Here is a 12,500-nt window from a genome sequence, read left to right on the forward strand (position 1 = left end):
TTCACAACTTTCACTCAGCGTGGACCAAAATACTTTAGACTGTTTGGGGCAATTGCTCTGTCGCTAGTTTGGAGTTTAACACGGTTTTAAGCTCCAACTCTCAAATCAACTCCAGTTTAAAACTGTGTTAAACTCCAAACTAGCGACAGAGCAATTAACCCTTTATTTGTAAGGGACGGTGAGGTACAATTTCTTGTCACCAAAGGGAAATTTGTCTTGGGTTCCAGCCACTGTGTCACATAACTTACGGTTGCAAGCAAACCAACACCAACTTAGAGAATTCCTCAGCATACATGACACACGACATCATTTAAACATGTACTTCACTTCTAGACTCTTCATCACACATTTTCCATGTACTCAACAGCAACACGGGCATCTACATGATAGAGTTGCAGCTCATACAGAAATGTACTTATTTTGTGTTATTGGTGTGGTGCATTAAGTCCCCATTCCAATTCCCTATCGAATGAGTTATGTGCCAACTGCCAAATAACATTTTGTGATGACCACAAGTGTTTTATTGATTTATTATTTACTATTGTTAGAATGATATTCAGCTGCATCACATCTCTCTTTAGTGTGATACCCTGCACCCCTGTCAGTGTATGAAACTGCTGACCTGGCGTCATCTGCTAACACAATGGTCTGAAACCAGGCATAAGTCCTGGTGTGTGTGTGTTTGCGCACATGTGTGTGTATTTGTGTGTGTGTGTCTGTGTGTGTGTGTGTGTGTGTGTGTCTGGGTGTGTGTGTGTGTGTGTGTGTGTGTGCCACGTCCAAAGGTCTCAGTCTGTCTTCTGCAGAAACCCTGTAAAACACGGCGCTTTGACGAGGTTAGCCAGAGGTTAGCGGGATAACAAGCCCAACATGTCAGCTTGGACTCCTCCGCTATAAATAGCAGTGAGGTGACGAAGCTCCTGGACAATTTCACTCCTTTTACCCCCTCACTCTAGGAGAAGGGATATTGGCGATTAGGCAGGGGACAGGGGGACTTTTACTGGACTTTTATGGCCCTCTGTCGAGCTAGTTGCGAAGGTGTGGAGAGAGATAGCAGTCGTTGGAAAGCCATTAAATCCTGGCGCACGGCTTTCTGTTTAGCTTTACGAGTGCAGGACTCACACCCACATGGTTATGATGCTTTGCATTGACTCTAAATATGAACATGGAGCTGTGAAAAGCGGGCCTTCTTTTCCTTGGCCCATCGCACCCTCATGTGGAACACAGCAGGGATCCCATAAAACCCTGGAGAAGACTACACGCATGGAGGAGAGGGATCCAGGGTCCACTGCTCGCTCAGCCCTGTGTTTATAGAAGAAGTGGTTAAATAAAAAAAAAAGTTCAGGAAAGAGCTGTCTTCAGACCAAAGACATTTTTCCCTTTTTGGAATCTGTGTGAGAAGAGCAGGACTATAGCAGATCTTGTTCTACATGTTCACGACATGACACAAAGACTCGAAAGCTTTAACGATTCAGACTTCCTCAGTGAAGATAAGGAAAGCACCTTTTTAACACCGTGAGGGGAGCTGTGAGTTCTTCCTATTCTCACATTGTGTGTCCATTCCCAAACTGGAAGAGTTATAACAGGTGGGAGTTTGATGTGAGCTTGATGCCTTTGTCGGTAAATTGGTGGCATCTCAATCAAACGGACTGGAAACAGTCTATGCTAATGGCTTGTGGCTGATGTGTTTTGACTAGCACAAAAGCTAGTGGTCATCTATTTTGCATTGTAATGAGCACAACAGCCCATCAGACAAGTGTGTGTGTGGGTGACACATCACAAGACACCACCAGTGTAGTTGAGGCATTGTTAGTGGTGGGTAATACGTTCAGACTTGTTGCTGACAGTTAAACATATGGTGGCATTTTGTGTGTTTCTGTTTGTGCGGATGTTAGAGTGTGCACTTGAAGTGAGTGTATATGTGTGTGTGTGTGTGTGTGTGTGTTGAGATGTAAGAATCCCTGTCGCTGCTCTCTTTGCATTCCGTGTCACTCTGAAGTTTCAAAAAACGTTGTGTGTTTAACGTAAAAAAAAAAGAAAGTGGTAGCCTTTTGCAACACACACACACACACACACACACACACACACAGACAGACAGACAGACAAGGCACGTCTTTGTGCGCGTATGCATGCTGGCTGACTGGCTCGTCTGCATACGGTTCTAATATGCATGCGTTTCCTTAAGCACGTGTCCGCCTCTGGTGGGAGGAAAGGAGTCGGTAAAAGTTCCCCTGCGCTGTGTGCTGGATGTGTACTGTAATGATGCTGAGGGAAGATTGCTCGCAAGCAGGAAACGCAAGTCCATTAAAAAGAGATACTCTTGCTCTGCAACACCCCTGCTGCATCAGAACAGCAGCATCCAGCAGCACAGAGCTTGCCTACACACACACACACACACACACACACACACACACACACACACACACACACACACAAACATGCATATTATGTATGGTAATGAGTGATGCCGGCTTGAGGAAAGCGAAGCGAACACCTGGATGCCTGAGATGGCTGTGTGACCACAGAGGAGAGCCTGAACTGTGTGGCCATTGTTGTCAGTTATGGAGCTCGCCTTGACGTGTGAATCAGACACACACACACACACACACACACACACACACAAACACTCACATATACACACTCACGCACACGCACACACACATACACACACACACACACACACACACACACACAAACACTCACATATACACACTCACGCACACGCACACACACATACACACACACACACACACACACACACACACACACACACGCACACACACACACAGCTCTTTGTTCTGCCTCGGGGCACAAGGGCGACCGCAGTACCACCTGACGGGGCGGAGCGATGCCCGCTGCTCATTAGCGATGAGCGCCGATCATACCTGGCATGAATGGGCACAGATTCCTGGCTGTGTAAACCATCAGCAGTGTTTCCTGCTTGAGGAATGCCATCAAGTTTGGAGGATTCTTTTTTTCACCCACTGCATCATTTAATAACTATGCCGGTCAGAGAAGTGAGACAGTTGTGCAGGATGTGTGTGAGTGTGTGTGTGTGTGTGTGTGTGTGTGTGTGTGTGTGTGTGTGTGTGTGCGTGTGTGTGTGTGTGTGTGTGTGTGTGTGTGTGTGTGTGTGTGTGTGTGTGTGTGTGTGTGTGTGTGTGTGTGTGTGTGTGTGTGTGTGTGTGTGTGTGGTTGGGTGGGTGTGGGTGTGGGTGTGGGTGTGTGATGGACTGGGTTTATTTTTTAAAAAGAAGTAAGACAGTTTTCTTAAATGTGTGTGTGTGTGTGTGACGGACTGGGCTGATTTTTTAAATAGGTCGCATAAGGTGGCTTTTGATAACTTTTTAATTGTGATTTCAACCGCTATAACGTCTAGCCTACCTAATGGCACACAGTCTGTGCATTGTTAATGGTCTGACATTGGAAACCAACTGTGGGAGAAAGAGAGAGAGAGAGAGAGCATTTGTGTGTGTGTGAGTGTGTGTGTGTGTGTGTGTGTGTGTGTGTGTGTGTGTGTGTGTATGTCTCTGTGAGTTTATGTGTGTGACTGTGGGAGAAGAGAGAGAGAGAGAGAGAGAGAGAGAGAGAGAGAGAGAGAGAGAGAGAGAAAGCATGTGTGTGTGTGTGTGTGTGTGTGTGCGCGCGCTGAAAAGGTCCCTGAATAAACCCCTCATTAGTCCTAGGCAGCATGTCATGTGAATGGAGCCATTAGTCCCGTGTCAATTGGCGTGGCCGAGCGCCGTGGCCAGACGAGACGTATGTGGCGTCCGAGATAATGACCGCTGCGGAGGAAGCCTGACCGCTTTACAATGGCCACGCAGGAAGTGCTGCCGAGGTGCTTAGCGCTGGACGTCCTCTTCCTGCTGAGGGACGGGGTGAGCGGTCACTGCGGAGGTGGAGTGGACAGGGTCCGGGTTCAGACCAGGAGGCTGAGGAGGTTTTTCAAAAGCACACACTCACGCTCAAAGTCCTCGAAAGAGACAGGAAGGTGTGTGTGTCTGCTTATGCAAGACACAGAGACACATGCACAGTCACACACACACACACACACACACACACACACACAGGACACCAAAGAGACAGGAGGTCAGTGGTCAACTGTCTGTCTCTTTCCTCTCGTCTATTTCTGTTTTCTCTGCGGGGTGTTTGTTGTGTCTTCATTCTCAGTGGGACCCCAAAAAGTCACCGAGCACAACCCCAGCTCAGCCAGAATGAATGGATCATGTCAACCCCCCCCCCCCCCACACACACACACACACACACACACACACACACAGTCACACACACCCTACCCCCCGCCCCAAAGCGTCTGGGAAAAAAAAATAAGGATTTATCAAAGTGAGATTGTGTCATTCATTTATCTTAACTGAGCTCTATGTCTGCGGGGCTGTTACAACACAGGCTGCCCATCTTTGGGGCGATTTAAAGCTATACTTTTATATACAATAATTACACATGTAGTGCATATACATTACAGTGTGTATAGTATCTACAGACATAGATATAGATACTAAAGATGGCATTCCCAATGTTCACACGCTGAAGACGGCATAGGAAGAAACGTGTCCGTCTTGTGACATGCTTTTATTAATTAAATTAAAAGAGTTGAAGCTTGAGAGGGGGTTTACTTTTTTGTTTTATCCACACTTAAAAGAAATGTATGTTACCGTTCAACTATGTGTACCAGTAAAACAAGAAAGGATGCATGCAGTATACTCTTGTTTTCCAACAGTGAGGCCAAAGCCAATTCCTTTTTTTTTTGTTTTTAACTGTAAGCAGTTGTAATGTTGTAAGTTGTGAGTTGTAATCTATAACTCATGTTGACTGCGAACACAAGTTGCCATGTTGTAAAGTCGCAGCATGTGGTGATCTGAACAAGACAAGTGCTAACAGAAGACGTGGGGTTCGTGAGTGTCTCTGTGTGTGTTTGTGTGTGAGTGTGTGTATGTGTGTGTGTGTGTGTGTGTGTGTGTGTGTGTGTGTGTTGAGGGATCCAGGCATGGTGTGTGTGTGTGTGTGTGTGGGGGGGGGGGGGGGGGGGGGGTGTTGCCTTTGTTTGCTGCACAATGATGAGGTCTCATTTGTCTTGTGGGTTTTTAAAGAGGGTCACCGTGGCTTTTGAACCTGCCATCATGCGTCAGAGAGGGGATTTGGTGAAGCAGCCTGCCACAGTGCAAACAGAGTTTGGGACTTTTTCTTTCCCCCTTCAACATGCTACAAGTGACCGTCGGATTCCGTGGTCAGTTGGATTCGGTGTGGTCAGATAGTTATGGGCTTGTGGTTGGTTGCTGGAACGCTGAACACTTGGTTTATCCGAATTCTGCTGGGGTCCAGAAAAGAGACCACAAACAAGACAAGACACACACACACACACACATACACTTACGCGCGCACACACACTCACACACACACACACACACTCACACACACTTGCACACACGTACACACACACACACACACACACACACACACACACACACACACACATACATGCACTCATGAGAGGTTATAAGAACTGCACAGCTGTGTCCAAAGGAATGTGAAATGTACATGGCACTATGTAAAAGTTGCCCTCAAAACAGGAAATGAATCTAGAGTAATGTGCAAGCTTAACTCTAATTCCACTAGATACAACTATCTGTCTATATATACCCCTACACAGCAAATGACTCCATCACAGTTTTGCTAAATTAGTGTTTTAGGTTGGACAAAGTTATCCCATACACACACGGAGACAACACCCACAAGCTGTTACTCTAGGAATGCCAACACACACTCACACACACACACACACACACACACACACACACACTCAGAAGTCCTTGCTCTACAGGGTCACAAACCTCTTGGTGATGGATATTTGCCAGCAGAATGAGCAGTGTGTGTTTGTGTTTTTGTGTGTCTGTGTGTGTGTGTGTGTGTGTGTGTGTGTGTGTGTGTGTGTCTGTGTCAGTGCGTGCGTCAGTGTGCGTGTGTATGCAGATGCGTTTGTTTTGTGTGGGTTTGTTTGACTTGTTTTTTGTATTTCTGTTCATGTGTATGTTAGTGTGTGCACTTGAAGTGTGTGTGTGTGTGTGTGTGTGTGTGTGTGTGTCTGCTGTTATTATGGTCTAAAGTGACTGACAGTAGTATAGAAGGAGCTTAGTGGATGTAATAAAGAAAATGTCTGTGTGTGTGTGTGTGTGTGTGTGTGTGTGTGTGTGTGTGTGTGTGTGTGTGTGTGTGTGTGTCTCCCCTGAAGCAGCGCCGTGCCTGCAGCCCAGGGAGGGGAGGGGCCAAGTGTGTGTGGGGCGGGCTGAAAAGGCTGGACTCGGGGGAGAGCCTCTCACTCTCTCACACACTCCCCCACACACACACACGCTCACACACTCACACTCACCCACACGCTTTCAGGAGCCAGACGCACAGAGGGAACTTGTGTTAAGCGTGGCTTTCGTACCTGTGGATCTCTCTCGCTTTCGACACACACACACTCACACTTACACTCACACACACACGCGCGTCTGGATGTGGGACTTTGCTACCGTTGAACTTGCTTCTGACAGAGGGCGTCACACAGAGACAGCTTGTGTGTGTGTGTGCGTACAAGTCTCTGAGCGCATTCACGGACCTGCAGAGTGGATATGCAACTTTGGCCGTAACTCTGACTGCTGAAGACGCTCACTCTGTGTGAGGGGGATTTGGGGGAAGCGGAGATGTTGTACCTTGAGGTAAGCTTGCAGTCACACATACTGATCTCAGACCTGCTGTCATGGTCAGATTTAAAGGCAATCATGCTTGCATTCCACTTCTGTCTCGGTGTTGTTTTTAGAGGACAGTGACTAGATAAAGTTTTGAGGAGTTTTTTTTTTCCTAAGTGGCAAGTTTGCAGTGATTTTGCAGAGAGAGGCGCGCTCAAACAAGATATCTCCTTCTTCGGGTGCGAGTTAAATATCGTATTCCAATGTGCAAAAGAACCGCGCTCACTAGTTTGTTATCTTTTTATTCTTTATTGTAGCAGCATGCCTAAAAAAACAAACGCGTTTCAGCGTCAAGCCGTCCTCAGTGTGTGATTGACTTTGCAGTTTGCCGTGATTGACTTTTCTGCTTGCTGTTAAATACTAGAGACTGGACCTCTGGGTTTTTGCTTTTCTAGTTGGTGTGTGTGTGTGTGTGTGTGTCTCAGTGTGTGTGTTTTTGTGTGTCTTTTGTGCCAGCAGTCATTGCATGCTTAAAGTGCCGGTGTGTGTGTGTTTGTGATCTGTGCTAACAGTTAATGCATATGTAATGTGCTCGTGTGTGTGTGTGTGTGTGTGTGTGTGTGTGTGTGTGTGTGTGTGTGTTTTTTTTTTTTTGTGTGTGTGTGTGTGTGTGTGTGTGTTTTTGTGTGTCTTTTGTGCCAGCAGTCATTGCATGCGTAAAGTGCCAGGGTTTGTGTGTGTGTGTGATTTGTGCTAGCAGTCAATGCATATGTAATGTGCTGGAGTGTGTGTGTGTGTGTGTGTGTGTGTGTGTGATGAGGTGTGAATAGAGAGGTGAGTGGTCAGATAAGATGGGAACCTGAGTTACGGGAAACTGCGCAGGAGTGGAGGTGAACTGAGTCAGACAAAGAGACATCTGTGAAAGGTTCAAGCTGACTAGTGTGTGTGTGTGTGTGTGTGTGTGTGTGTGTGTGTAGCCGGTAGCAAACGATCGCTCAACATATCGCATGTTACCTACTAGAATAATTTCTGCTTCTGCTTAACATATTAATATATTGCTTACAGAAAAGTGTGTGTGTGTGTGTGTCTGTGTTTGCGAAAGTTTATGTGTGTGTTTATGAGCCATGTTAGTTCAAGGACTCCTCACCTGACACCCTCGTAGCCTTGAGATGACACTCTATCATCCATTACCGTCCGACCTTTGACCTCCCGCGTTCTCATCTCCTCACACTCTTGCTGTCCGAGGGCTCTAAACTCAACAGGTGAAAGTGACCGCCCTCGTAAAACACTCCTCAGATAAACGCGTGCGTTATGTACACACTTTACACGGCGTTACACACACACACACACACACACACACACACACACACACACACTCTCTACCGAGACATCAGTGTGCTCTACTTATCTTTATGATGGAGTTAGCGCAGGCTTCATGCTGTTCAGTGCTGTGTAGATAGACATAGATAGAGTCCATCCATTCATATGGTGGTGGTGAATGATCATCCTCTTCTCATAAAGCCTTCGCTTTGCTGTCAAAGTACAACTCTCCGAGCCCCCTGGAGCTAGTAGCTGACCTCATAGCAGGATACCGAGGCGTATCAGGGCATGGATTAGATAACGTGTCATGTAGAAGACTGTAGCCTACGCAAGACACGGCATGAGAGAGGATGAGCTGAACGTGAACTCGTCTCAGTGTGTTTAAACAGTGTCCAAGGGAAGGCAGCTTGTAGAGCTGTCAGTGTTGGGGATTTGTTAGGACAGACCAAATGGCAATGTAAGCTTTTTTTCCCCTCCTTTTTTTTTAAGAGTGAGCATACAACTCCTGCCTTAAAGCATCTATTCATTAGAAACTGGGTCATATATATATATATATATATATATATATATATATATAGTTAAATAATATTACATAACACAGATAAAATGACATATACACACTTACTTGATATGTATTGATATGTTTTTTTAGATATGTTATACACATATGAAAATAAATATATATATATACTGTATATAGTTATAGTCTGGCTTGACGCAACTCTGCAACTCACTTTCATCATATTTAGTTACATAATATGACATAACACAGATGAAATGACATACTGTATACACATTACACACTTACTTGATATATATTGATATGTTTTTTATGTTATACACATGAAAATAAACATAGTTATAGTCTGGCTTGACACAACTCTGCAACTCACTTTCATCATATTTATAGTTAAATAATATGACATAACACCGATGAATGACATATACACACTTGCTTGATATGTATTGATATGTTTTTTAGATATGTTATATACACACACACACACACACACTCTTATATATATATATATATATATATATATATACACTTATAATAATAAATACATACATAGCTATAGTCTGGCTTGATGCAACTCTGTAACTCACTTTCATCATATTTATTGGCCCAGTTTCATATGCAGTGAAGCCTGAAGGGCTGAGAACTGGTATAACAGCCCTCTGTCAATCTAGATGCCAGCGCTGCTTATATGGGGCTGCCTCTACCGCTGCCACCGCCTGGTGGGCTGTCCGTCTGAGCCTGTGGGCTGCCAGTGTGTGTGTGTGTGTGTGTGTGTGTGTGCGTGTGTGTGTGTGTGCACGAGCTCTAAGTGGTGTATATTTGAACAGGTAATTCCTGGCTCGCGTTGCGCTCCGCTCTCTGGACGTTTATCCCAGAAGGCCGTCTGAAGTGTTCTGTGTGTGTGTGTGTGTGTGTGTGTGTGTGTGTGTGTGTGTGTGTGTGTGTGTGCCGTTGCCGTCTTCTCCGTGCCGCGAGGCGCTCCGTTTTGTTTTCCGTTCCGTTGGGTCCGGTGCGGTTCCATCTGGAGTGTGTTTATACTGCGCCCATGTTGTGACTTTTTCACGAGAGAGAGAGAGAGAGAGAAAAAGGAAAAGAAAGAGAAAAAAGAGACCTTTGCCTTTGAATGTTACTTTCCTGTGCTTTCATTCCTTCTAAAGAAGAGGGAGAGAGAGAGAGAGAGAGAGAGAGAGAGATAGAGATAGAGAGAGAGAGGGGGGTGAAAGAGAGAGAGAGAGAGAAGGGAGCAGGTATATTCCTTTTTTCTTTTTTCTTTCCCCCCTCTCTCTTTCTCTCCCCCCTCGTCTTTCTCTCCTTGTTTTTGTTTTCGACAAAGACACACATTGTGCAGGAGCCAAAGAGTGACAAGGTGTAATGTGAGTGCCTGTATATGTTGGCTCTGGAATCCACTGGGTCTGTTTCCTTCTCAGGGGGACCAGCGTCTGGAGTGTGTGTGTGTGTGTGTGTGTGTGTGTGTGTGTGTGTGAGAGTAAGGGAGTACTGTATGTGTGCGGGTATGCGTGGGAGAGTGAGAGTCTGAGTGGTAGTATGTATATGTATATGTATATGTGTACACAAGAGAGTCTGCGAGCGTGTGCATGCGTGTGTGTGTGTGTGTGTGTGTGTGTGTGTATGCACAGCTGTCTGTAGTTTCACTACATTTTGGAGCAACTCTGAGATGTACTTGTTTTCAGATGAATTAGTGAACTCAAACACATCAACCCCCACCCCCAAACACACACACACACACACACACACACACTGCTTAGGTCCACTCCAAGGCTGTGAAGTGTCGGCTGACTCTTGGCATGTAATTAGGGCCGTGTGCAGGAAGAGGAAAAGGGGGAGGTCACTTAATTTGGGTCAGCAGTTTTTCGGCCATCTTTGAAGTGCCTCCTCCTCTCTCCCTCCCTGTCATTACGTACCTCGAGAACCCCTCTGTCTATTTGTATACCATTTTACTCTCACTCCATCCTCTTTCTCTCTTCTCACTCCATCCTCATTCTCTCGCTATCCTCCTTTTCACTCCATCCTGTCTTCCTTGCAGTCATAATGTCTCTAAACAGAGAGCTACTCAACTCTAAGTCCTACTGAACTCAACCCAATTCAGTTCAATTCAGGTCAATTCAATTCAATTCAATTCAATTCAATTCAATTCAATTCAATTCAATTCAATTCAATTCAATTCAATTCAATTCAATTCAATTCAATTCAATTCAATCCAATCCAATCCAATCCAATCCAATCCAATCCAATCCAATCCAATCCAATCCAATCCAATTCAATTCAATTCAATTCAATCCAAGTCAAGTCAATTGAATTGTGTTCAATTCAAAGTTGTATTATTCGCGTGCCTTTCAGGACAGTGTTGCCAAAGCTAATATTTAGACGAGCAGAGTAATTACAGCAGTGTAATGCCACATCCTCGTACAATGCACGAACATAGCCCTTCACTATTTTGGCACTGACACCTTTAATCCGCTGGCTTGGCCTGAGCGCGGAAATGTCTGCGATTAGCCTTGTTGGCACTCGGCGTGTAACAGTAGAGAAGGTCAGTAATCCGAGCGTCTGAAACGTTAGCCGTCTACTGTAAATGCTTAGGACTCGAGAGACGCTCATAGCGAGGGAGCCTGTCATTCTCTCATGCCTTTGGCTGAGACACCCCACTATTGTTAGCAAGTGCAATAACATAAGTGGTTTTGTGTTGTGTGTGTCTGTGTGTGCTTGCCTGCCTGTGCGTGTTTGCATTTGTCTCTGTGTGTATGTGGGTGTGGACCTGGGTGTGTGAGTGTGTGTGTGTGTGTACATGTGTGCGCAAATGTAATTGAGAGCTCAAGCTGAAATTAGCATTTCCATCACACGAGGTCACTGAAGGTCATTAGAACGGGCTTAGAGCCTCAATTGTGCATTCTAATAACAGCCGTCCTGCCTCGAGGACCTGCAGAGAGGGACTGAGATTGTTCCGGAACCCCAGCACCCCCTCCCCACCTCCCTCCAACGATCATTCCGGAACCCTTCAAGATCATTGTTATTTGCCAACCCTGGGCAGCGTGGTCATTCCACACATTCATTTAGAATCCATCTCCACCCGAGGGGTCAGTGACCCAGGATGCAATTGTAAACCAAATTGTCCGACTAAAATTGGTTTGCGCCGACGCATTTGACGGAGGACGACAATTTAAGGAATCATTTGCTGCAAACGATACGAGGAAATGGATAGCTGCAAACATTGTGCCGAAACACACGATAGCTTGTACCAAGTGTCAACAAGAGTGACAGATCCCGCAGAAGATTCGCCCTCAAGGCTAGCTTACAGGGTGCTTGCCTGTAACACAAACTTTTCTCCCCCCCTCTTTTTCCCCCACTCCTCCTCCTCCTCCGTCCGTCTGCTTCTCTTCCCCCTCTTTTTTCCAAACAAGGGCGTGCTCCTCTCTCCTGACAGGTTGCATTTGCAAGTCAATAGGGGCTGAAATTGAGGTGGCTTTTTCAACACCTTAAAAGAAGTCCCAAGCCTTTTTCTTTTCTTCTCTTTTTTTCCCAAGTTCCTTATCTCCCCCCTCAGTCAGAACGCTTCTGAAGTGCTTCAGTGTTTCAGATAAGAGATAGACATGAGAGAGAGAGAAAGAGAGGGAGCGAGGGAGGGAGGGAGGGAGAGAAGACAAGATTGATTAATCTCCCCTCTTGATGTGTGTGAAGCGCTTATCTGTGCCTGTGGGCTGTGTTTGAATGGAACTGAGAGGCTGAGTTCTGACCATCGTAATCTCCTCCCCCCATCTCTCTCCCTCTCTCCCTCCCTCCCTCCATCTCCCTCTCTCTCTCTCTCTCTCTCTCTCTCTCTACCCCCTCTCTCCGGTTGAGCTATCGCTGTGCCTCTGTGGTTGTTCGCTCACAGATAAGAACCTTGTGCTCCGCTTACTTACACGTGTACTGCCTTCACACACACACACACACACACACACACACACACACACACACACACA

This window comes from Sardina pilchardus, chromosome 17, assembly GCF_963854185.1.
Source record: "Sardina pilchardus chromosome 17, fSarPil1.1, whole genome shotgun sequence".
In the NCBI taxonomy this organism is placed as follows: Eukaryota; Metazoa; Chordata; class Actinopteri; order Clupeiformes; family Clupeidae; genus Sardina; species Sardina pilchardus.